The following is a 25,277-nucleotide window of genomic DNA, read 5'->3' on the forward strand; positions in this document are numbered from 1 at the left end:
TGAGTTTAGGAGCTGAGAGGTAATGTTGCAGCTATATAGCACCCTGGTCAGACTCCCCCCCCCCCCCCCCCTTGGAGTACTGTACTCAGCTCTGGCTACCTCACTACAGGTAGGATGTAGAAACTATAGAAAGGGCACAGAGGAGATTTACAAGGATGTTGCCTGGATTGGGGAGTATGCCTTACGAGAATAGGTTGAGTGAACTTGGCCTTTTTTCCTTGGACTGACAGAGGATGAGAGGTGACCTGATAGAGGTGTATAAGATGATGAGAGGATGGTATGGATAGTGAGAGGCTTTTTCCCAGGGCTGAAATGGCTAGCATGAGAGGCCACAATATTAAGGTGCTTGTAAGTAGGTACAGAGGAGATATTAGGGCTAACTTTTTTTTAAATGCAGAGAATGTTGACGGTGTGGAATGGGCTGCCGGCAACAGTGGTGGAGGCGGATATGATAGGGTCTTTTAAGAGACTCTTGGGACAGGGATATGGAGCTCAGAAAAATAGAGGGCTATGGGTAACCCTAGGTAATTTCTCAGGTAAGGACATGTTCAGCACAGCTTTGTGGGTTGAAGGGCCTACACTGTGCTACAGGTTTTTCTATGTAATCCTAACCTTACCATCAAACCTGCAGATAAGGCTGGCACACTGATTTCTACCTTGCTGAGGCCCAGCGACAAGTTTCAGACACCTCCTCTTACTGACCCCTCAAACAGGATCCAAGTAAGGAGCACCAGGTCATTGTCTTCCCACACCATCACCAACCTTATTGACCCTGGGGATTTCCCATCCACCGCCACGAACCTTATGGTTCCCACACCCTGGACCTCCTGATTCTTCCTCCTACCCAAGATTCACAAACCTGTTTTTCCTGGTAGACCCATTGTTTAAGCTTGTTCCTGCTCCACTAAACTCATATCTGCATACCTTGAGTGTTTTATCCTCTCTAGTTCAGTCCCTTCCTAATTCATCCATGACACTTTACGCACTCGGGATCTTTTCAATGATTTCAAGTTCCCTGGCCCCCATCATCTTGTTTGTATGATGGGTGTCCAGTCCCTATACACCTCCACCCACCGGGAAAGCCTCAAAGTTTTCCGTTTCTTTCTGGACACCAGACCCAACTAGTTCCCCTCTCCCACCACTCTCCTCTGCCTAGCAGAACTTGTCCTCACTCTCAATAATTTCTCCTTTTTCTCCTCCCACTTCCTTCAAGCACTCACATGGGTCCCAGTATGCCTGCCTGGTTGTCAGCTATGTGGAACAGTCTATGCTCCAAGCCTACACTGGTGACCATCCCGCACTTTACCTGTGTCACATTGACGACTGCATTGGTGCTGCTTCCTACACCCATGCGGAACTTGTCGACTTCATTCACTTTGCCACCAACTTCCACCCTGCACTCAAATTTATCTGGTCCATTTCCGACACCTCCCTCCCCTTTCTCAATCTCTGTCTCTCTCTCTGGAAGCAGCTTATCTACTGATGTCTATTACAAACCTATGAACTCTCAGAGCTGCCAGGACTAGACGACCTCTCACACTGTTACTTGTAAAAACACCATCCCCTTCTCTCAACTCATCCGTCTCCACCGCATCTACTCTCAAGATGAGGTTTTTCCAATCCAGAATGAATATGTCCTTCTCCTTCAAAGAAAGGGGCTTCCCTTCCTCCATTATCAATGCTGCCCTCAATTACATCTCTTCCATTTCACACGTCTGCTCGCACCCTGTCTTCTAGCCACCCTGCCAGGGATAGGGTTCCTTTTGTCCTCACCTACCACTCCACCAGCTTCTGCATCTAGCACATAATTCTCTGCAACTTCCGTCATCTCCAACTGCATCCCACCATCAAGCATATCTTTCCCTCAACACCCCACCCCCCAACTTTCTGCAGGGTTCGCTCCCTACACAACACCCTTGCCCATTTGTCTCTCCTCACTGATCTCCCTCCTGCCACTTACCCTTACAAGCGGAACAAGTACTACAATGGCCCCTTCACCTCCTTCCTCACTACCACTCAGAGCCCCAAACAGCCCTTCCAGGTGAGGCAACACTTCACCTGTGAGCCCGTTAGGGTCATATACTGTGTCCGGTGCTCCCAGCGTGGCCTCCTGCATATTGGTGATGCCCAACATAGATTGGGTGACCATTTCACTCCATCCGCCATACAAAGCGTGATCTCTCAGGGGCCACCCATTTTAATTCCACCTCCCATTCCCATTCTGCTATGCCTTCCATAGCCTCCTCCACTGTCGTGATGAGGCCACACTCAGGTTGGAGGAACAACACTTTATATTCTGTCTGGGTAGCCTCTAACCTGATGGCATGAACATTGATTTCTTGAACTTCTGGTAATGCTTACCAACACCCCCCCCCCACTACCACTATTCCCCATTCCCTTTTCTCTCTCTCACCTTATCTCCTTGCCTGTCCATTGCCTCCCTCTGAAGTTCCTCCCCCTTTTCTTTCTTCCATGGCCTTCTGTCCTCTTCCATCAGACTCCCCCTTCTCCAACCCTGTATCTCTTTCACCAATCAACTTCCCAGGTCTTATCTCTTCCCTCCCTCTTCAGGTTTCACCTAACACCTTGTGTTTCTGTCTCCCCTCTCCCCACCTTTTAAATCTACTCAGCATTTTTTCTCCAGACCTGCTGAAGGGTCTTGGCCCGAAATGTCAAATGTACTCTTTTCCATAGATGCCCGCTAGCCTGCCGAGTTCCTCCAGCATTTTGTGTGTGTTGCTTGGATTTCCAGCATTTGCAGATAATCCTCAGATCACCTTTAAACCTCCTTCCTTTCACAAACCCATATCCACCTGTTTTTGATGGCATGGGACAAAGCACTTACACCACCAACTTTATCTGTGCCTCTCCAACTTGTATACTCTATCAAGTCACCTGTCAACCCTTATTCACTCCAGGGAAAATAAAGCCAGTCTTTTAAAATTTTTCCCCATAACTACAGTTGTCCAGTCCAGGCAACACTCTGGCAAACATCCTCTGAACTCTCCAACAGAATTATATTCTTCTATAATTTCAGAGTGAAACCTAATAAGGTGCAATACAGACATCCTAATTCTCACATTTCCCACACTGACTAGGGCAAGAACTGTACCAAATTTCTTTTTCAGCAGTTTATCGATCTGTGCAGCCCTTTACAGGTCTTTCTATTTATCAACCTACCTTAAGTGCCCTATTGTTTATTCTGGCTTCCCAAAATACGTCAATTTACACATGCTAGGATTAAATTCCATCTTTAAAATTGATCTATCCCATTTTCCATCTGATCTATATCCCACTTTATCCATAGGGAATTTGCAATGCCATCCACAATTATAGCAACTGCATTCATATGGAAATTATAAAAATATAACCACAAACAGCAAAAGTCTCAGCACTAATCCTTGTCGTATACTATTTGCAACAAAATTCAATATTAGAAAAACTTCCTTTTCCCAATACCATCTTAGCACCAATGTTGGATCCAATCCATCAGTCCATCTTGGACCCCATGTGCCTACCATGAAGGACCTGATCTAAAGTCCATACAGACAACGCGGAAGCAGTTCAGAAACTTTCAGAATGTTATTTGATAGGGAGAAGAACTGAATTCAAAAGGATTACCTTGGGCCCAATCCTGACCAGAAACATCAACCATCCTCGTCTTCACAGCTACTGTTACATTCTCCCTTTTAAAGCGGTTTTAGCAGGGGTTGAATTCATCTGGTAGTGGAGCATCGTTGCCATTCATGCTATTGGGTTTCGCTTTGTAGGAAGTCTTGCAAACCTTGCCAGAGTTGTTGTACATTCGATGTCACCTCCATCCTGGTTCAAAATTGTCTCTTCACCCTTGACATAGCTCTCCACAAGTCATACCTGGTTTTCTGGTATAGACCCGAGTTGCCAGACTTGAATGCTGCAGACCTAGCCTTCAGCAGACGACGTACCTCCCGGTTCATCCACAGCTTTTGGTTTGGGAATGAACAGCAAGTCTTTGTAAGCACACACTCATCCACACAGGTTTTAATGAAGTTGGTAATAACAGCAGCATACTCATCCAGATTCAAAGATGAATCCCTGAATACGATCCAGACCACCGATTTAAAGCAGTCCTGTAAGTGCTCCTGTGCTTCCCTTGTCCATACCTTCTTGGTCCTCAGTCTCTTCCTATACTGAGAAAGTAGAAGTACAGCCGGGTGATCAGACTTCCTGAAGTGAGGGCGTGGAATAGCACTGTAGGTATTCTTGATGGTGGTGTAACAATGGTCCAGTGTGCTGTTTCCTCTGGTATTGCAAGTGATCTGTTGATGGTAATTGTTTAGTGATTTTTTTTTCAGACTGGCCTGGTTAAAATCTCCCAAAACAATGGTGCATTGTTTCATGCATTACTGCCAAACAACTAAAATCTAACTATCAAGCAACTACTGATATCCCAACTGAAAACAATTTAAGTTCTGCATTGCTGCCAAATATTATTGTTCAGGGTTGAGAATCTGCAAGTCAAAATACCAGAGAATTTGTTATTAAGATGCCTATCACACTAATGAATATTGTGATCTTTTGTCCTGGATTCTATTATAAAACAATTAATATAATTTGATAAAAAGCCAGTAGATTTGAGAAATGGACCACAAATATATCTAGAACTTTTTTGATAATTTGTTTTATCTAGCCTTCTAGTTGAGAAGCAAAATATTTGTCAATGTATCTACCAAATGAGATGCTTGCAATGGAAGTATTAAATATTTTAGATGTAAAATGCTAAAGTTTCTTGCATGTGATCCAAAGCAATTATAAGATGAAAGTCTATCTTAAACTCAAATGACCATTTGATTATTAAGATATTGTTTAGTAAAGGTCCTTTTTCTTTTAAATGCAACATAAGAGTCCCTTCTAAAATTGTCATTAATCTATGATGAAATTCAGACACATGGTCTTTAACACTATAATTTTCTGGTAACGAAACAGCCTTCAATCAGAGGGATTTTAAATATCTGATGGAATATTAGTTGTTATATAGGATAAAGCAATTTGGATCATTTTGAATTGAATGAACTTAAAATAGGGACTTTCATTTTCATTATGTATACAAAATGTGGAGCACCAACACTGAGCATATAATTCATTGGTTCTGTGTGACAGTCATGGTGTTAAACTTAACTCACTTGAAATTCAATCTAAAATCTGCTCAGCCGGCTCCCTGTCTGGTACTGATTTAAAGAATGAATCTTTTTCTCTAGTTCAATGTTTTTGCTTATTTGGTGGCATTCACAGAATAATAATTCAGATATTAAGACTAATCTCATCAGGTTAACTCATCCACCTCCTTTCTACAACTCTATCTACAAAACTTGAAGTAGCAGATGTTTAGCACTAGATCAGTGGCACTAGTCTGGACTTAATTTGCTGATCTAGTAATTGTCTGCAAACATGCTTTTGCTCCAGCCATAACAATACATAGTCAATGGAAGATATGATTTTGATTTGGCTAATTAGTTCACACAGATCATAATTATTATGTAAATCTTATGGGGGAAAATTAATTTTGTTTGCAAATTAAAATGAGAAGAATAGGAAGATTGTTAAAATTGGTTACATTTCAATTACATCTCTTCCATATTAAAATGGCAGTACAGGTAGGAACAAATGACAATGCGGCTGATTTCAAAGAACATGGGGACTCTTGGTCAGAAGATTTAACTTGCATTTATACCTTGGTAGAAAGTGTTTATTATTGAGATTCAATTTCTCAGTTCATTGAGTGGAGGAGTTGAAGACAAATCTCACAGCAGCAATGTAGCATGTTTCAAAGGGCAGCTATCCTGCTGAGATTTATAGAAATGGTATTAACAATGATAGATGAGGGAATGATTATAGGTTAAGAAACCTGCAAAACTTTGAGCCAAATTGCCATCCATTTATTTGTAACAGTAAAGGGCAAAGACTTAACCTCACATGCCTACTATTTTCTTCAAACTACTGCCATTATGCAGAATAAACACTACTGATTGGCAAGACCAAGTGGTTTCCCTATTGTATAAATGTTTCTTGCACTGTGTTTTAAGAATAACAACAGTCACATTACTATATCCCCAAAGGACCTGGAGCCCCAAAACTAATTTTAGATTTAGCTAGATTTAGACTTTAGTCAAAATATAATTCAAGTAGTGGTGATTGTGCAGATGTTACATAAATGTTCAAGTCAGCGTATTTGATTGCACAAGATCACCATTTTTACTTTAAGACCATAACACACAGGAGCAGAATTAGACCTTTCAGCCCAACGACTCCGCTTCACCATCCCATCATGGCTGATCCCAGATCCCACTCAACCCCATACACCTGCCTTCTCCCTATATCTTTTGATGCACTGACCAATCAGGGAACAATCAACTTCTGCTTTAACTATACCCACGGACTTAGCTTCCACTACAGTCTGTGGCAGAGCATTCCACATACTCACTACTCTCTGACTAAAAAAAAATTCTCCTTACCTCTGTTCTAATGGGTCGCCCCTCAATATAGATGCCGTGCCCTCTAGTTCTGGATACCCCCACCATAGGAAACATTTTTCCTTTTACCAAAATGAATTATCATGTATTTCCCAATACTGTATTCCATCTGCCACTTTTTTGCCCATTATTCTAATTTGTTTAAGACCTGCTGCAATTGCATTGCTTCCTCAGCATGACCTACCCTCCACCTATCTTTGTATCATCTGCAAACTTTGCTACAAAGCCATCAATTCCATTATCTAAATCACTGACAAACAATGTGAAAAGCAGCAGTCCCAATACTGACTCCTGAGGAACACCAGTAGTCACTGGCAACCAACCATAAAAGGGCCCTTTTATTCCCTCTGCCTCCTGCCCGTCAGCCGTTGCACAAACCACGCCAGTGTCTTTCCTGTAACATCATAGGATTTTATCTTGTTAAGCAGCCTCATGTGTGGCACCTTATCAAAGGCCTTCTGAAAATCCAATTAAATGACATCCACTGCCTCTTCTTTGTCCACCCTGCTTGTTACTTCCTCAAAGAACAAAGGCAAGATTTCCCTTCACAAAAACCATACTGACTTTGACTTATTTTATCATTAGTCTCCAAGGCACAGAGTCGACTGTACTTCCTAAGAAGGTTGGCGTCATTCAATGTCTGTAGTGAGAAGCTGAAGATGTTCTATAGGTCAGTTGTGGAGAGCGCCCTCTTCTTTGTGGTGGCGTGTTGGGGAGGAAGCATTAAGAAGAGGGACGCCTCACGTCTTAATAAGCTGGTAAGGAAGGCGGGCTCTGTCGTGGGCAAAGTACTGGAGGGTTTAACATCGGTAGCTGAGCGAAGGGCGCTGAGTAGGCTACGGTCAATTATGGATAACTCTGAACATCCTCTACATAGCACCATCCAGAGACAGAGAAGCAGTTTCAGCGACAGGTTACTATCGATGCAATGCTCCTCAGACAGGATGAAGAGGTCAATACTCCCCAATGCCATTAGGCTTTACAATTCAACCGCCAGGACTTAAGAACTTTTTAAAAGCTATTATTAATGCTTTTTGAGATAGTGATTTAGATGCATATCATATTTTTTACTGAGTTAAGTATTGTATGTAATTAGTTTTGCTACAACAAGTGTATGGGACATTGGAAAAAAAGTTGAATTTCCCCTTGGGGATGAATAAAGTATCTATCTATCTATCTATCTATCTAAGTACCTCAAAATCAGAATCAGATTTATTATCATTGGCATGTGTCATGAAATGCCATAACTTAGCAGCAGCAGTTCAATGTAATACATAATATAGAAAAAGAAAAAACAAATAAGTAATCAATTACAGTATACGTATATTGAGTAGATTAAAAATCGTGCAAAAACAAATAATATATAATAAAAAAGTGAGGTAGTGTTCACAAGTACAATGTCCATTTAGGAATCAGATGACAGGGGGAAGAAGCTATTCCTGAATTGAATTTCGGTTTATTGTCATTTAGAAACCACAACTGCAATGCATTTTAAAAAAAACAACGTTCCTCCAGAATGATATCACAAAAGCACATGACAAAACAAACTACACCAGAAAATCCACATAACCTTTGGCAATCTCCAAATCCAGAGTCCGGAGAGGCTGCTGCGTATTAATATTGCACTACCATCTTAGTGCGTTCCCCGGAAAGGAGCTCCAAATCCACCAAACAAGACTACCCAGACACACCAAGTCAGGAGACCAACTCTACCACCTAACAAACCAAAAACTAAAGCTACAAGACCTACACAAAACCACATAGCTACAACAGTACAAACAATACCATAATTGATTAAAAACAGACCATGGGCACAGTAAAAATATTTCAAAGATGTTAAAAGACAAGAAGTTCAAAAGAAACCACCAGTTTCCACAAGTCCTCAGGGTCCCAATAGACTCGTCATCTGTGAAAGCACCCCAACCGCAGCGGACTTCGAGTCTGTCGAACCTCTGAGCCTAATGAATCACTGAATGTGTGCTTTCAGGCTTCTGTACCTTCTGCCTGATGGTAACAGTGAGAAAAGGGCATGCCCTGGGTGCTGGGGGTCCTTAATAATGGAAGCTGCCTTTCTGAAACACTGCTCCCTGAAGATATTTTGTCCTGGGTACTTTGTAGGCTAGTACCCAAGATGGAGCTGACTAGATTTACAACCCTCTGCAGCTTCTTTTGGTCCTGTGCAGTAGTAGCAACCCTCTCACCCCCCCCCCCCCCCCATACCAGAGAGTGATGCAGCCTGTCAGAATGCTCTCCACGGTACATCTACAGAAGTTTTTGAGTGTATTTGTTGACATACCACATCTCTTCAAACGCCTAATGAAGTATAGTCACTGTCTTGCCTTTTTTATAACTACATTGATATGTTGGGACCAGGTTAGGTCCTCAGAAATCTTGACACCCAGGAACTTGAAACTGCTCACTCTTTCCACTTCTGATCCCTCTATGAGGATTGGTATGTGTTCCTTCATCTTACCCTTCCTGAAGTCCATAATCAGTTCTTTTGCTTTACTGACATTGATTGCAAGGTTGTTGCTGCGGCACCACTCCACTAGTTGGTATATCTCACTCCTGTACGCCCTCTTGTCACCACCTGAGATTCTACCCACAATGGTTGTATGATCAGCAAATTTATAGATGGTACTTGAGCTATGCCTAGCCACACAGTCATGTGTATATAAAGTAGAGCAGTGGGTTTAGCACCTAAGGTGCGCCAGTGTTAATTGTCAGCGTGGAGAATATATTATCACCAATCTGCACAGACTGTGGCCTTCTGGTTAGGAACTTGAGGATCCAATTGCAGAAGTAGGTACAGAGGCCTACGTTCTACAACTTCTCAATCAGGATTGTGGGAATGATGGTGTTAAATGCTGAGCTATAGTCAATGAACAGCATCCTGACATGGGTGTTTGTGTTGTCCAAATGGTCGAAAGCCGTGTGCAGAGCCATTGAGATTGCGTCTGCCGTTGACCTAGATAGAAATGCCATAGGCAGAAAAAGGAATAAGGTGCTGAAGAGAGAATTCAGGGAGTTGGGTAGGAAGCTGAAAAGCAGGACCTTCTGGGTAATAATCTCAGGATTGCTGCCTGTGCCACGTGCTAACAAGCACAAGAATAACATGATCAGGCATATTAATGTGTGGCTGAGAGACTGGTGTAGGGGGCAGGGTTTCAGGTTCCTGGATCATTGGGGCCTATTCTGGGGTAGGTATGACCTATACAAAAAGGACAGGTTACACCTGAACTCAAAGGGGTCTGATATCCACGCAAGTAGGTTTGTGAAGGTTTAAACAAATTTGGCAGGGGGATGGGAACCGGATTGACAAGGCAGAGGAAAGGGAAAAACAGAAATAAATCAAAGATAGTGTGTAACAGAGATTTTAGAAAGGACAGGCAGGAGATTAGGCAAAACTCACAGTCAGTGGGATGATTTAGAGGGCAATAGAGGCATGGTACAATTAAAACAGAAAGCAACAAATGCTGGACTGAAAATGTTACATTTGAATGCATGCAGCAGAAAAAATAAAATGGACGATCTTGAAATTCAGCTACAGATTGGCAAATATGACGTTTATGGCCATCTCTGAAACATGGCCATAGGATGGCTGCCACTGGAAAGATAGAGTGGGTGGTGTGGCCCTGTGTATAAGTAATAATATTAAATCATTAGAAAGGGATGACATAAGATTGGAAGGTGTAGAGTCTCCATGGATTGAGTTCAGAAATGGCAAGGGTAAAAGGACCCAAATGGCAATTGTATACAGGCCTCCAAACAGCAGCTGGGGTGTGGATTACAAATTTCAGGAGATAGAAAAGGTGTGTCAGAAGGGCAATGTCATGATAAATGTTGGGATTTTAACATGAAAGTGGACTGGGGAATGTCTAAGGGATGGCTTTTTAGAACAGCTTGTTGTTGAGCCCACCAGGGGATCGGCATTGCTGGATTAGTTGTTGTGCAATGATCTGGAGGTGATAAAACAGCTTAAGGTTAAGGAGCCCTTAGAGAACAGTGATCACAATATAATCGAGTTCACTTTGAAATTTGAGAAGCTAAATTCCAATATGTTGGGATTTCATTGGAATAAAGGAAATTATGATGGCATGAGAGGGAAACAGACCAAAGTTGACTGGAAATCAGCACTAGCAGGAAGGACAGCAGAGCAGCAATGGCTGGAGTTTCTGCGAAAAATGAGGGAAGTGCAAGACAAATATTGGAAGAAATTTTCGAATGGAAGAAGGACATTACCATGGAGTCAGAGCCAAAGTAAAATCAAAGGAGAGAGCATACAAGGAAGCCAAAACCAATGGGAAGATAGAGAATTGAGAAGCTTTTAAAAACTTGCAGATGGAATCTAAGAAGGTCATTAGGAAGGAAAAGATGAATTATGCAAGGAAGCTGACAACTAATATCAAATAATATACTGAAAGCGTTTTTAAGTATATAAAGGGTAAAAGAGGGTGGAGGGTAGATAGAGGAGCAATAGAAAATGACACTGGAGATATTGTAATGAGAGATACAGAGAGATGCTGGCTGGTGGCGTAGTGGCATCAGCGTTGGACTTCAGGGCGAGAGGTCCCGAGTTCGAATCCAGCCGGCTCTCCATCCGTGCCTGGGTTGAGTGTCGAGATGGAAACTCGACCTCGAAAAAAGTCCTGGAGAGGGATGGGCAGAGATGGCAAAGGAACTGAATGCGTATCTTGCAGATGTCTTCACAGTGGAAGATATCTGCAGTATATCAGACATTCAAGAGTGTCAGGGAAGTGAAGTATGTGCAGTGAAAATTATGACTGAGAAGATGCTCAGGAAGCTTAATGGTCTGAGGGCGGATAAATCTCCTGGTCCTTATGGAATGCACCCCGAGTTCTGAAGGAAGTAGCTGGAGAAATTGCGGAGGCATTAACAATGAAGGCCCTACTGAAGGCCTGTGACACAGCCTACAGATCGGGGGACAGGAGTGTGCTTCGCTCAGCCAGGACTGCGCTTTCACTAGGGATCAGGAAAGCGAAAAGGGCCTATGCGGGCAAAATACATGGATACTTCTGTGACACAGGTGACACCAGACGGATGTGGCAGGGAATTCAAGCTCTGACAGATTACAAGATCAGGCAGAAAACTGATAACAGCGACGCCTCTCTTCCAGACAAGCTCAACAGTTTCTTTGCACGCTTCGAAGCATCAAACACTACAGCAAAGGGGAGAGCCAGTCCCTTCTTACGATCTGACTAGCTGACTCCATTCATTGATTCAGAGCAGACATGGAGGGTGTGCCAGGGTCAACCCACGAAAAGCGGGAGGTCCCGACAACATCCCTGGACGTGTGCTCAAGGAATGTGCTGATGTATTAGCAGATGTCCTGACAGACATTTTCAACATCTCTCTTAGTCAAGTCATTGTCCCCAGATGCTCCAAAACCTCAACAATCATCCCTGTAGCAAAGAAATCAGTTGTAGCCTGTCTGAATGATTACCATCCTGTCACCCTGACCCCCATAGTGATGAAATGTTTTGAACGGCTTGTCAAACTTCATATCACAGCCAGCCTCCCCTCATCTCTGGATCCTCTACAGTTTGCTTATCATCTCAACCACTCTACGAAGGACGCAATATCCAACACTCTGCACACAGTTCTCTCTCACTTGGACAACAAAGACACTTATGCCAGAATCCTGTACATTGATTTCAGTTCAGCGTTCAATACCATCATCCCGCAGAGACTAGTGGAGAAACTGTCGCTGCTTGGCCTTAACACTGCCATGTGTCGCTGGATTCTGGATTTCTTGACAGAGAGACCACAGTCAGTCCGTGTTGGCAGGAATATCTCTGACTCCATCACACTGAGCACTGGATCCCCACAAGGCTGTGTGCTCAGCCCACTGCCGTTTACACTGCTAACACATGACTGTGCAGCCAGATTCAAGGGGAACCTGATCATTAAATTTGCTGATGATACCACAGTGGTGGGGCTCATCAGCAAAAATGATGAAACAATGTACAGGGAGGAGGTCAAACACCTACAGAGCTGGTGCAGTGACAACAACTTGATGCTTAATGTCACCAAAACCAAGGAGATGATCGGCGATTTCAGACGGTCTCAGCCTGAGCACACACCCTTCAGCATCAGCGGCTCCACAGTGGAGAGAGTGGAAAACATCAAGTTCCTTGGGGTGCTGATCTCGGACAATCTCACCTGGTCCAGGAACACCACTGGGATTGTGAAACGGGCCCAGCAGAGATTGCACTTTCTGAGGAAACTTTAACAAGCATCACTCCCCACTAACATCTTCATACTACATTCTACAGAGGAGTGGTTGAGAGTGTGCTGACCCTTTGCATCACAACCTGGTACTCCAGCTGCAGTGCTGCCAACAAGAAAGCCTTGCAGAGGGTGGTTAGGGGAGCAGAGAGGCTATTGGGGTCTCCCTACCTTCTGTCCAAGACCTCTTTCAGAGTCAATCCCTCCAGAAGACACGGTACATCATTAAAGACCCCTCACACCCTCTCCATAAACTGTTCTTCTGCCATCAGGCAAGCGTTACATGAGCATCAAAACAAAAACCACAAGGCTACTAAACAGCTTCCTCCCACAGGCAGTCAGACTGCTAAATAGCTGCTCTACCCGACTCTGCTTTGGACACTTTTAACTTGCACTGGACACTTATAACTTGATTTTAACTGACATGTGGCTGTTGTGTTTTACTATTTATTGTTGCGTTTGTTATGTTATGATTGCACTTGCCCCTGGGAAACGCTGTCGCATTCTGCCCTGCAGAGCTGATGTATGGTTGGAATGACAATAAAGTTTTGAATCTTGATCTTTCAAGAATCAATACATTCTGGCATTGTACCAGAGGACTGGAAAATTGAAAATGTTACTCCCCTATTTAAGAAGGGTGGGAGGCAGCAGAAAGGAAACTATAGACCTGTTAGCCTGACATCAGTAGTTGGGAAGTTGTTGGAATCCATTGTTAGGGATGAGATTACAGAGTACCTGGAGGCACATGTCAAGATAGGCCAAAGCCAGTATGGTTTCCTGAAAGGAAAATCCTGCCTGACTAACCTAATGCAATTTTTTGAAGAAATTACAAGTAGGGTAGACAAAGGAGATGCAGTAGATATGGTGTACTTGGATTTTCAGAAGGCCTCTGACAAGGTGCTGCACATGAAGCTGCTGAGCAAGATCCCATAGAATTACAGGGGAGTTACTAGCATGGGTGGAGCATTGGCTAATCAGCAGAAAACAGAGTGGGGATAAAGGGATCCTTTTCTGGCTGGCTGCCGGTTACCAGTGGAGTTCCATAGGGGTCGGTCTTGGAACCGCTGCTTTTCATGATGTATGTCAATGATTTGGACTGTGGGATTAATGGATTTGTGGTTAAATTTGCCAATGATTCAAAGATAGGTAAAGGAGCTGGTCATGTTGAGGAAACAGAGAGCCTGCAAAGAGACTTAGATAGTTTAGGGGAATGGGCAAAGAAGTGGCAAATGAAATTTTGGTGGAAGAAATAAATGGGCAGACTATTATTTAGATGGGTTAAAATTCAAAATGCAGAGATGCAAAGGAACTTGGGATTCCTTGTGCAGGATACCCTGAAGGTTAACCTCCAGGTTGAGTTGGCGGTGAAGAAGGTGAATACAATGTTGGCATTCATTTCTAGAGGTATAGAATATAAGAGCAAGTATGTGATGTTGAGGCTCTATAAGGCACTCATGAGACCACACAGAGCATTGTGTGCAGCTTTGGGCTCCTTATTTTAGAAAGGATATACTGATATTGGAGAGGGTTCAGAGAAGATTCACGAGAATGATTCCAGGAATGAAAGGTTTACCGTACGAGGAATGTCTGGCAGCTCTTGGGCTGTATTCCCTGGAGTTCTGGAGAATTGGGGGTGGGGGTGTGGAGGATCTCATAGAAAAATTCTGAATGTTAAAAGGCCTGAATAGATTAGATACGACAAAATTATTTCCCATGGTTGGGGAGTCTATGACAAGAGGGCGACTTCAGGATTGAAGGACGTCCATTTGGAATAGAGATGCGGAGAAATTTCTTTAGTCAAAGGGTGGCAAATCTGTGGAATTTGTTGCCACGAGCGGCTGTGGAGGTCAAGTCATTGGGTACATTTAAGGCAGAGACAGATAGGGTCTTAATTAGCCAGGGCATCAAAGGTATGGGGAGAGGCAAGGGAGTGGGGATGACTGGAAGAATTGGATCAGTCCATAACTGAATGGCGGAGCATACTTGATGGGCCGAAGAGCCTACTTCTGCTCCTATATCATATGGTCTTATGGACCTATTGTGGCGATAGGCAAATTGCAATAGTTTAGAAATTGCCCATAGCCCTCTATTCTTCTAAGCTCCATGTACCTAACTAGAAGTCTCTTAAAAGACTCTACCATATTCGCCCCCACCACCATCGCCGGCAACCCATTCCACGCACTCACCATTTTCTGCGTTAAAAAAAACTTGAAACACTACATATCTTTACTTGAAGACAAAATGACTGATAACTGGAAACTTAAAAAGTTGTTTTTGCTAAAAGAAATTCTGGGTATGATGTTTGTTTTGTTTTTGAAAACTCACCCTGTATATGGATCATAGAGTCAGAAGAGAAAATTTGGTAGAAATATTAAATGCCAATAATACCACTGCAGGTTGAGCCTTCCAGTACTTCATACATTTTAGTTAGCTCCAATAACACAAAATCCCAGTTAGATAGCATTTTAAGGCATAAGGCATTGGTCACACCATACTTAACATTGTGAGCAGCTTTGGGCCCTTTATTCAAGAAAAGATGTGCTGACATTTGAAAAGGTCCAGAAGAGATTCATGAGAAGGATTCTGGGAATGAAAGGATACAAGAAACATTCGATGGCTCTGGGCCTGTACTCACCAGAGTTTAGAAGAACTGGGGGGGGGGGGGGGGGGGGATCTCATTGAAAATCCATCAAATATTGAAAGGCCCAAATAGAGTGAATATGGAGAGGATGTCTCAAAGTGGGAAATTTTAGGACCAGAAGGTACAGCCTCAGAACAGAGGGACGCTATTTAAAACAGATGAGAAAGAATTTCTTTAGCCTGAGTGAAGATAGTGAATCTGTGGAATTCATTGCCACAATGGCTGTGGATGGCATGTTATAGGTTATATTTATAGTCTGATATGTTCTTGATTAGATAGGGTATCAAAGACTGCAGAGAAGGCAGGAGAATTGGTTTGAGAGGGATAATAAATCAACCATGATGGAAAATGGCGAAGTAGACCTTATAGGATAAATGGCCTAATTCAGCTCCTAGGTCTTATGGTCTAAAATGAATAATACTGGTAAGCCAAATAAGGACAGCAAATTATTTGACCAATATCAAATGCTTATGTGTTCCAATTTTGAAATATTGTTTATAAAAAATTAACAATGTTAGAATTTGCCATTATTGAAAAGCAGAAGACACCAAGTGCAATAATTCAATATAAAATCCATTCTGTATTGTTTCTCCCCTTGCTTTACATTATCAAATCTTAGCACTAATATACAAAGTTCAAAGTAAAATTTATTATTAGAGTACATACACATTATCACATGCAACCCTAAGATTCTTTTTCCGCTGGGTCCAGAACAGGTCCTCTGATATAGCAACACCCAAGAGTTTAAAGTTACTGGCCCTCTTTACCTCTGATCCTTTGATGATTATTGGCTCAAGGACCTCTGGTTTCCCTCTCCTTGTCTGCAGTCAGTTCCTTGGTCTTACTGACATTGAGTGAGAGGTTGTTGCTATTACATCACTCAGCCAAGTTTCTTTCTCCCTCCTATATGTGGATTCATCAGCCCCTTAGATACAACCCACAATAAACTTGTATATAGTGTTGGATCTGTACTTAGCCACCCAATATACATTTGGCTTTGAAGACTATTTGAAAATTATAAAACAACAAAAAGTAGGATTTTTAATCTATGCTGCCTGACCTATAGCACTGTGTGTGTTATTTTTAATCTAAACTTTAAATGTATGAAATCCTACACTGCTTGAAATTTCGATGCACATTGTGTGCCAAGCAAAATCTGATGTGCATCAAGTAACAAATGTGGATCCATCTTTAATACAGTTAACAACTAACAGATTGGGTAGAAATATCCATTAATACTGTAGCCTTTGAATTGTATATTTCAAAAACACATGCTCAAAATTTACTATATGTCCAACAAGTTCCTCATCATTTAAAACCCAAATGCAGGAAATCATTCCACCTTAAATAAATAGTGCTGGAAACATCACAAATCAGGAGTCTTGGTGGAAAGAGAAGCAGAGCTAATCAACATTTCATGTTGAAGACCTTGCATCTTCCACAGATGCTGCCCGACCTGCTGAGCATTTCCAGTCCTGAAGAAGAGTCTCAGCCTGAAACGACAACTGTTTATTCATTTCCACAGATGCTGCCTGACCTGCTTGAGTTCCTTCAACATTTTAGTGTGTGTTGTGCCAGTATTTTCAGCTATTTCAGACATCAAGTATCTGCAGCTTTTTGGATTTTCAACCATTCCATCTTAAATGAAAGGTAGCCGAGTGGACATTATACACTGACAAACCAGTAAAGACAACTTAAATGTCATTCTAAATAACTCAGACATTATTTTAAATTTAGTCACAAACAAGAGAAGATCTGCAGATGCTAAATATCCAAGCAACTGTCCTGCCGAAGGGTCTCGGCCTGAAACGGTGACTGTACTTTGTTTTGTTTAAATTTAATCATGTGTTTTTATTAATTGAACTGCCAGTATACCATTTTGCACAAAATGGAGTAGCATTGCAATCTTGTTGTCCTGAGCAATGAAAATTGAATTGACTTTATTACTTACACCTTTCATAGACATGAGTAAAAATCTTTACATCTCCGTCGAAACATGCAATGCACAATTTATAGTAATTTATAATAAATAGTAAATACAACAGGATAGTCAATATAACAGAAACACAGTTGTGTCAGTATGAATTAAGCTGTCTGATGGCCTGGTAGAAGAAGCTGTCAATGAGCCTGTTGGTCCTGGCTTTTATGCTACGGTACCATTCCCCGGATGGTAGCAGCTGGAACAGTTTGTGGTTGGGGTGACTCGGGTCCCTAATGATCCTTCAGGCCCTTTTTACACACCTGTCAATGCAAATGTCCAGAATAGTGGCAAGTTTACATCTACAGATGCGTTAGGGGGTCCACACCATTCTCTGCAGAGTCCTGCGATTGAAGGAAGTACAGTTCCCATACCAGGCAGTCATGCAGCCAGTCAGGAGGCTCTTAATTGTGTCCCTATTGAAAGTTCTTAGGATTTGGGGGCCTACGCAAAACTTGTTCAACCATCTGATGTGAAAAATGAGCTGTTGTGCCTTTTTCCACCACACAGCTTGTATGTACGGACCACTTGGTGATGTTTATGCTGAGCAACTTAATGCTGTTCACCCTCCCAACTCCAGATCCATTGATGTTAATAGGGGCTAACCTGTCTCCATTCCTCCTGTGGTCCACAACCAACTCCTTTGCTTTTGTGACATTGAGGGAAGAGGGTGTTTTCTTGACACTGCTGTGTCAGGGTGATCTAACAACTAACAATGAAGATCTAACTAGACAACTGGTCGAAGCTATCTGGAGGGAGTTGATGGGAATGTATCAAGAATATGGGTACTTGATGGTTAGCATGGACTATGTGGTCCAAGAGGTTGGAAAGAATGAATAGTTTATATGCATTTAATATACCAACCATTATTCAAAAGAATATAATTATTTTCCTGAGGGTAGGTTTCTTTTTGATATTGAATAGAGTGATAGAATTAAAAATACTCAAGTTCTGTATCTTTATAAGTATCATGCAAAATCGAATAACCACTATTATGGTAGTTACAGTCATGCAGAGATTGACTGGAACAAGTAAAATTCCTGCCTTGATTTTAAAATTCCTTCCTTGATTTTCAGGAAAATAGCATCTATTTTGCAGTCCTGACAGCCATTTAACTTGTTGCTAGAACTGCAGCATACGATTTTAGGCATGAATATCTGTGTGTCACAAGACCACTCATTGCCAATTAAACATCCCATTAGTCTTGTGGCTTTATCATGATGAATTATGCTCCCAAAGTTAAACCATATGCACTTCACTCATTTTAATGCTACATATACACTAATTACTCAGTTAATTTGGATAATAAGCATTCCAAGAAAAACACAACAATAATTAATTCAATACAGTAGGATATTGAACCACTCAATTCTTTTTAAAATATGAAAAGTTGGCCCCATACTCTACAGATGAAATCACAAGCTCAAACACTGACTTCATTTACAAAATACACAAATTTCTGCTGCAACACAGAGTGCAAATGTGATTAAAAATACTATACAGTAATAGTTTACAACTGTTCCTCACTTTGAAACCCAATCTTAACTTTTAAAGTGTTGATTTAACTGCATTATGGGAGGTTCAGTCAGAAAGTAGTGACTTTTGATGGTGTAGCTCATTACCATGATTTTAAAATGCTCCAGAATTCTTCATTTCCAATGAAGCAAAAAAAATTTTGGGCAGGGAGGGAGAAGAATTTTGGTAGCTTTACAACACTTCAGGTTTGATGAAATCTAAATATGATCTAACTCTTCTTTAAAATTTAGTTACAGCTATTCCTAAGAGGCTATTCCTGGTTAACAAGACCGCACTGCCTAAATACACCCAAGTGACCAATTAATCTACTAACCTATGTGGCAGGAAAACAGAGCACCCAGGAGAATGTATAGACAGCAGCAGGAATTGAACCCATGTCTTTGGCACTGTACAGCATTAAGCTAACTGCTATACTACCATACTGCCCCTGTTACAGTGACTGCACATAAGATAGTGCATGAGATCAGGTGGTAATGGTTAACTTCTCAGATGAATTAACACACACTTAAAGAAAGTACATGAGGCTGATACAAAGTTTATGATTCAGGAATAAAGTACCAAGACAGTTACTCTTTGTGATAATTTTCAAGTGGTTGCAACATCCTGGGTCTCGTGTTTTTCAGTTTATTTTTATTTTTGATTTGTACTTCAGGGAGCGCGAAGCGCAGAAACAAATATCACTGTGATGATTGTATGCTCTAGTATCAATTGTTTGGTGATAATAAAGTATTTGTATTGTACATACAAACCTTTCTTCACATGAAGATGTCAAAATAAACTATTCACAACAGAGAGTTCTGAAGGCCATCCTACTTTTATCCACACTCTGGATAGTAATTAAGGACAGCAACATGGTTGCTTCTTCACTTTTCTGGGCAACAGCAAGGAACCTATTTACTGCATTGGCTGCAATCAGTTAAGTCCTAGTAAATTCCTGGCTTGCATGGCCTTGTGGGGTTTCATCTGGAGGGTAACTATGAGGATAGTTACATTAGAGTCCACAAGCTTCTCATTCTAAATCAAAGCTACAGAAACAACCAGAAACACAGGAGATTTGCAGGTGCTGTAAATCCAGAGCAACACACAGAAAATGTTCGAGGAACTCAGCAGGTCATGGAAGTGAATAAACAGTTGATGCTTCGAGCAGAGACCCTTCTTCAGGAGTGCAGATGGAGGGTCACAGCCCAAAACATCCACTGCTCATTTCTCTCCATAGATGTTGTCTAACCTGCTCAGCTCCTCCAGCAGTTTGTGTGTGAAGTAGAAGTTGACTGCCTTTTGACTACAAAACCAATTTTCACAAAGGTGACACCTGCACAGAGTCTGAAAAAGCAACCCTGAGCTTTCTGGTGCTTACCATTTTAACTCTCCATCCCACTGGCTTTTGCCTGACCTCTAACACTGTTACAATGAGACGCAAGGGACCCCTGAAGTACACTTCCTGTTGCAGACTTTAAACTGAATTCTCCAAAATTAGGACACTCGCATTTTTCACAAGTCAATGATTTTAGCACAATTTCTCTCTATTAGTGTAACCCAACCTGAGAAGCATATCTGATAGGCTTATTACTATAATACACAAAACAGCAGCACAATTACCTTCTAACTGATTCAGCAGCCCATTTAAAATGAACACATCCCATCACAGATACTCCCTCTGTCATATCCATCCCTCCTATCATGCTATCTGTAACTTCAAATTTACCACTGACATAGGATGTCCAACCTGAATCTCGAGTTTCTCTTCCTACTGATGTAATCTGACGTACCAAGCGCTTCAAGTATTATCTGTTTTCCTCCATATTTCCAACACAGTTTTTTTTAAAAATCCATTTTGTCTACAACAATCTATAGCTACTGAAGAATATAGTTTGTTTTTAATTTGTGGGAAATTGCTGATGGAAATTAATGCGGTTAGGAATAAAGCAAACATTGTGAGGAAAGTAGCTACAATATCAGTGGTAGTTATTGGGTGGTATTAATACATTAAAAAATTTACATACATATCTATCATTTTCTATTAACCTTATAGCTCTGCTTTTCTAATCCTCTACCTCATCATACTGGTCAACAGTTCAGAGTATATGCAGATAGTAAGTGTTTCCAGTTCAAAATAACTGAGGCAAAACTGTATTTACTTCGCAATAATTTCAACCATCATAAAAGATGTTAGAATTTCAGGGTGGTTGTAGGAGGAAAGGTTAAGTTGATCTTGGAGTAGTTTAAGGGACTGGCTCAATGCCGTGGGCCAAAGGGCCTGTACTGTGCTGTTCTATTTTCTCTTAAATTCAAGAGATCAGCATAACTATCTAAAATATGTTCTGCTGAAGGGTTTTGGCTCAAAACGTCAACTGTACTCTTTTCCTAGATGCTGTCCAGCCTGCTGAATTCCTCCAGCATTTTGTGTGTGTTGTTTGGATTTCTAGCATCTGCAGGTTCTCACTTATTTGTTATCCAAAACAAATGATTAATTATATTTTAAACTTAACTTGCATTCCTTTTCCCTCAAATAAAACCAGGTGAAAAGACAAGAAACTCCCAATGGATCTGATTGCATTATTCAAAACAGAAGTTTAAGCTCACACCTAAATTTGACAAATATGCAACTGGAATCCAATATTTCAATTTATCAGTGGTAATATTCCATACAGCAGACAGACATGAAAAAGTGCTAATTAAATTACAATAAATTTTGTGGTAGCTGAATAGTTTTCCAAATATATAACCTACCTGTAAAAGCAATACAATGCCCAGTTACAACACCTTTGGAACTAGCTGCATAATTGTACCCACTCATTCTGCTGCACAGGTAATTCTTAAAAAATTTAAGTTCCTTCATCAATAATCCCAACTTCTTCTCCAGTGATTTCTAACCAGCATGAAATGAACGTAACCACATACTCAAAGGTTACTTCACGCTCAATGTAAATTTTCTTATATTGAGATATCTGGCAAGTAGCCAAACAGAAAGGGGGCCCATAATATTAGCCTACTGTATTCCCCTGCTTTTAATATTGATGTAGTTCAAGATATATAGTTACAGAACAGCCAATGCCTTGGAAACACCTGGACTTCAACCTGAAATTGTAACAGTAGATCTTTTTAAAACTATATTTCAATGGACTTTATGGATCATTAAGAGAACTTAAAAAGCACTTCCATTTTTACCCTGGTTAACGGATGTACATCAAAACACAGTGAAATGCAATGCTTGTGTTAACAACCAACAAAACCAGATGTGCTGGGGACAGCCCACAAGTGTCCCCACACATTCCCATGCCACCATAACATGTTCACAATGTTCAGCAGAACAATAGAACAACAGCAACAAAACAGCTCCAGTTGCGAAAGAACATAAGATTAAATGTAGTGCGTTGTAATGCGCGTTTAAACTACTGCATTTACTGAAATTGGATCAGTACAGAATGTTGAATTTGCCAACTTCTGGTAAAAATTTCTGCCTGGCACACAAGAGTACTACTTTCAAAATCGCACAAAGGTGTTTTCTGTTACTTTTCCCTCAAACTGACAAATGACCATTATATACGATAAAACAGAACTGAGGTAAAATATTAAATTAACTCAAGTTTAAAGTTTATAAGAAACATGCAAAAAAAACAATTTAAATTTTAGTTTAAAGTGAACATTGTTATTTCAACTGAGCAATCTGGATAAAACAGAATTAACCATGTGATTATTACTTTCAATAATTGTAAGGAGCAGGAAGGTGGGAAGTCAGAAAATCTCTGCTGATATCAGGTGGTAGACCAAAGTTATGAAGATTTGCTGTATATACATACAGTGTAATGACAAAGTAATCTACTAACCCATACATCTCTGGAATATGGGACAAAACTGGAGCACCTGGAGGAAACACACATGGTTGATAAAATGTTTGTATTTTTAAAAATATATATATACATACACTATGATTCTAGATACAGTAACAAAAACTCATACCAAATTAAATATTGTACTGAAATAAAAAAATATTGTTCAAACATTAATTAGCAACTTTAATTCAGATTTCAATATTCAGTAATTTAATTTGGAACAAAGTTATAAATCTCAGGAAAAGCCATTTCAAGCATTGCACTCAGTTCTAGTTGTCCCATTATAGTAAGAATGTGAAGGCTAGGAAAAGGGTATGGAACTGGTTTACCAGAATGCACCTGCTATAAGGAGAGGTCGGAGATACTAGGACTAGTTTCTCTTAAGTGGTAGAGGCTATAGGGAGATCTGATAAAAATGATGAGAGGCACAGGTAGAGTACTTCAATAAGGAACATCCTTTTAATATATTTTAAAAATCTATTAAAATTCAAAACTAGCTGATCCCATATGTCAAATTTGGGTCATGAGTGTAGTTCTCATTTAAGAAAACTAAAGTGGGGAAGGTGTGCTGGTCTACAGGTATGATTAATCAGAGTCTTTGGATCCCCCTACTCCCAACTATCCTGCAGGTGAAAATAAAACTTAAGACCTCATAGCAAGATTGCAGTACCAGAGGGACATCAGGCACTACTGTGCACTTTAATTCAAGGAAACATGGCTCACACTTGCCATTTCGCACTCAGTGCTGCAGTCAGATGGCTTCACCATTCTCTGTAAAGCCAGGACAGTTCAGTCTTTTAAATGCAGAGGAGCTGGCGTGTGCTTTATAATGAACTCAATATGGTGGTTCTATCTATCGCAGTCCTGCTCATCTGATCTGGAACATCTAGCATGACGTTAAATGTCGTCATTTTTATCTGCCGAGGGTTTTTTTTTTGCCATTATCCTAGTAGCTGTGTACATTCTACCTCAGGTAGGCACTGAAGGAGCTGAGTACCATAATCTGCAGGCACAAAGCAGCATACTCTGATGTCTTCCCTATCATTGTGGAGAATTTCAACCAGGCCAGCTTGAAGAAATCTCTGAACAACTACCAGTAACTTACCACCTATGGAACCAGAGGAGCTAACACATTTGACTACTGTTCTACCATCAACAAGAATACTTAGTGCCATTTCACACCCACACTTTGGAAAGTATGAAAGTCTGTATTTCTACTCCCGGCGTATAGTGGAGACTTATAAGATCGCAGTACCACTGGTGAGGTGGAGGAGTACTTACAGTGGATTGGGCAATATTCAGGGATTCATCTTTGAATTTGAATGAATATGCCACAGTTCTCACTAACTTCAAGTCCTGCGTAAATGAGTGTACACCTTCGAGAACGTACCAGATATACCCAAACCAAAGCAGTGGATGAACCAGGATATTCAGTTTGCCAAGAGCTAGTCTGTGGCATTCAAGACTGGTGAGTCAGACTATACAAATTCAGGTACAACCTATGGAATGCTAATTTAGGAACAATAAAAATAATTCAGATTGAGATTAAAGATGGAATTGGATGCATGTCAGTTCTTGCTGGGTTTGCAGGGCATTACTTTCAATAAAGTAAAACTAACATCGTGAATGGTTGTGATGGTTAACCCTGAGATGAGCTCGATGCATTTTATGCATGCTTTGAAAGGGAGCATATAGCTACACCTGTGCGAAATCCTCCAGCATGGGGTGATCTTGTGATGTCGCATAGGCTGACTTCAGAACATCTTTCAAGAGGATGAACCCTCACCAGGCAATAGGCCCTGATGGTGTACCAGGTAGGGCTCTGAAAACCTGTGCCAGCCAACTGGCAGGAGTGTTGAAGGACATCTTCAATTTCTCACTGCATAGTCAGAGGTTCCACCTGCTTCAAAACAGCAACAATCACATTATGCCCACGAAGAGCAGAACTCAACGACCATCATTCAGTGACACTCACATGATGAAGTGCTTTGAGAGGTTGGTTATGGATAGAATCAACTTGTGACTAAACAAAGTCTTAGACCAACTGTAATTTGCCTTTCACCACAACAAGTTTACAGAGGATGTAAGCTCAGTCTCTCCACTCAGCCATGCATCACCTGGACAACTGTTATACCCGTACCAGGTTGCTGTTTGTTGATTACAGACTATCATCCAACACAATAGTACCCGCAGTTCTAATCAACAAATTTCAAAATCGTACTTCCCTCTGCAATTGAATCCTTAGCATCATCACCAGGAAACCAGTCTCTGTGGATTGAAAATAAAATCTCCTTGCTGACAATCAACACTGGTGCACATTAAAGGATGCATGTTTTGTCCACTGCTCTGCCCTTTACTCGACACCCATTACTGTGTCAAGGCACAGCTCAAATGCCATTTATAAATTTGTAGATGATGCAACTATTGTTGATAAAAGTTCAGATGATGACGAAGAGGCATTCAAGAGTGAGACAGATCTGCTGGTTCAATGGTGTAGCAGCAAGAACCTTGCACTCTGTGTCAGTAAGACC

At 41.1% G+C, this 25,277-nt stretch overlaps 1 protein-coding gene across 2 annotated transcripts in view; it reads right to left on the reverse strand.

The window, feature by feature from the left end:
* The window catches only part of rab11fip2 (RAB11 family interacting protein 2 (class I)), a 147,425-nt gene that overhangs the window by 92,774 nt on the left and 29,374 nt on the right, over positions 1–25,277 (reverse strand). The window lies entirely within an intron of this gene.

This window comes from Hemitrygon akajei, chromosome 23 (genome assembly GCF_048418815.1).
Source record: "Hemitrygon akajei chromosome 23, sHemAka1.3, whole genome shotgun sequence".
In the NCBI taxonomy this organism is placed as follows: domain Eukaryota; kingdom Metazoa; phylum Chordata; class Chondrichthyes; order Myliobatiformes; family Dasyatidae; genus Hemitrygon; species Hemitrygon akajei.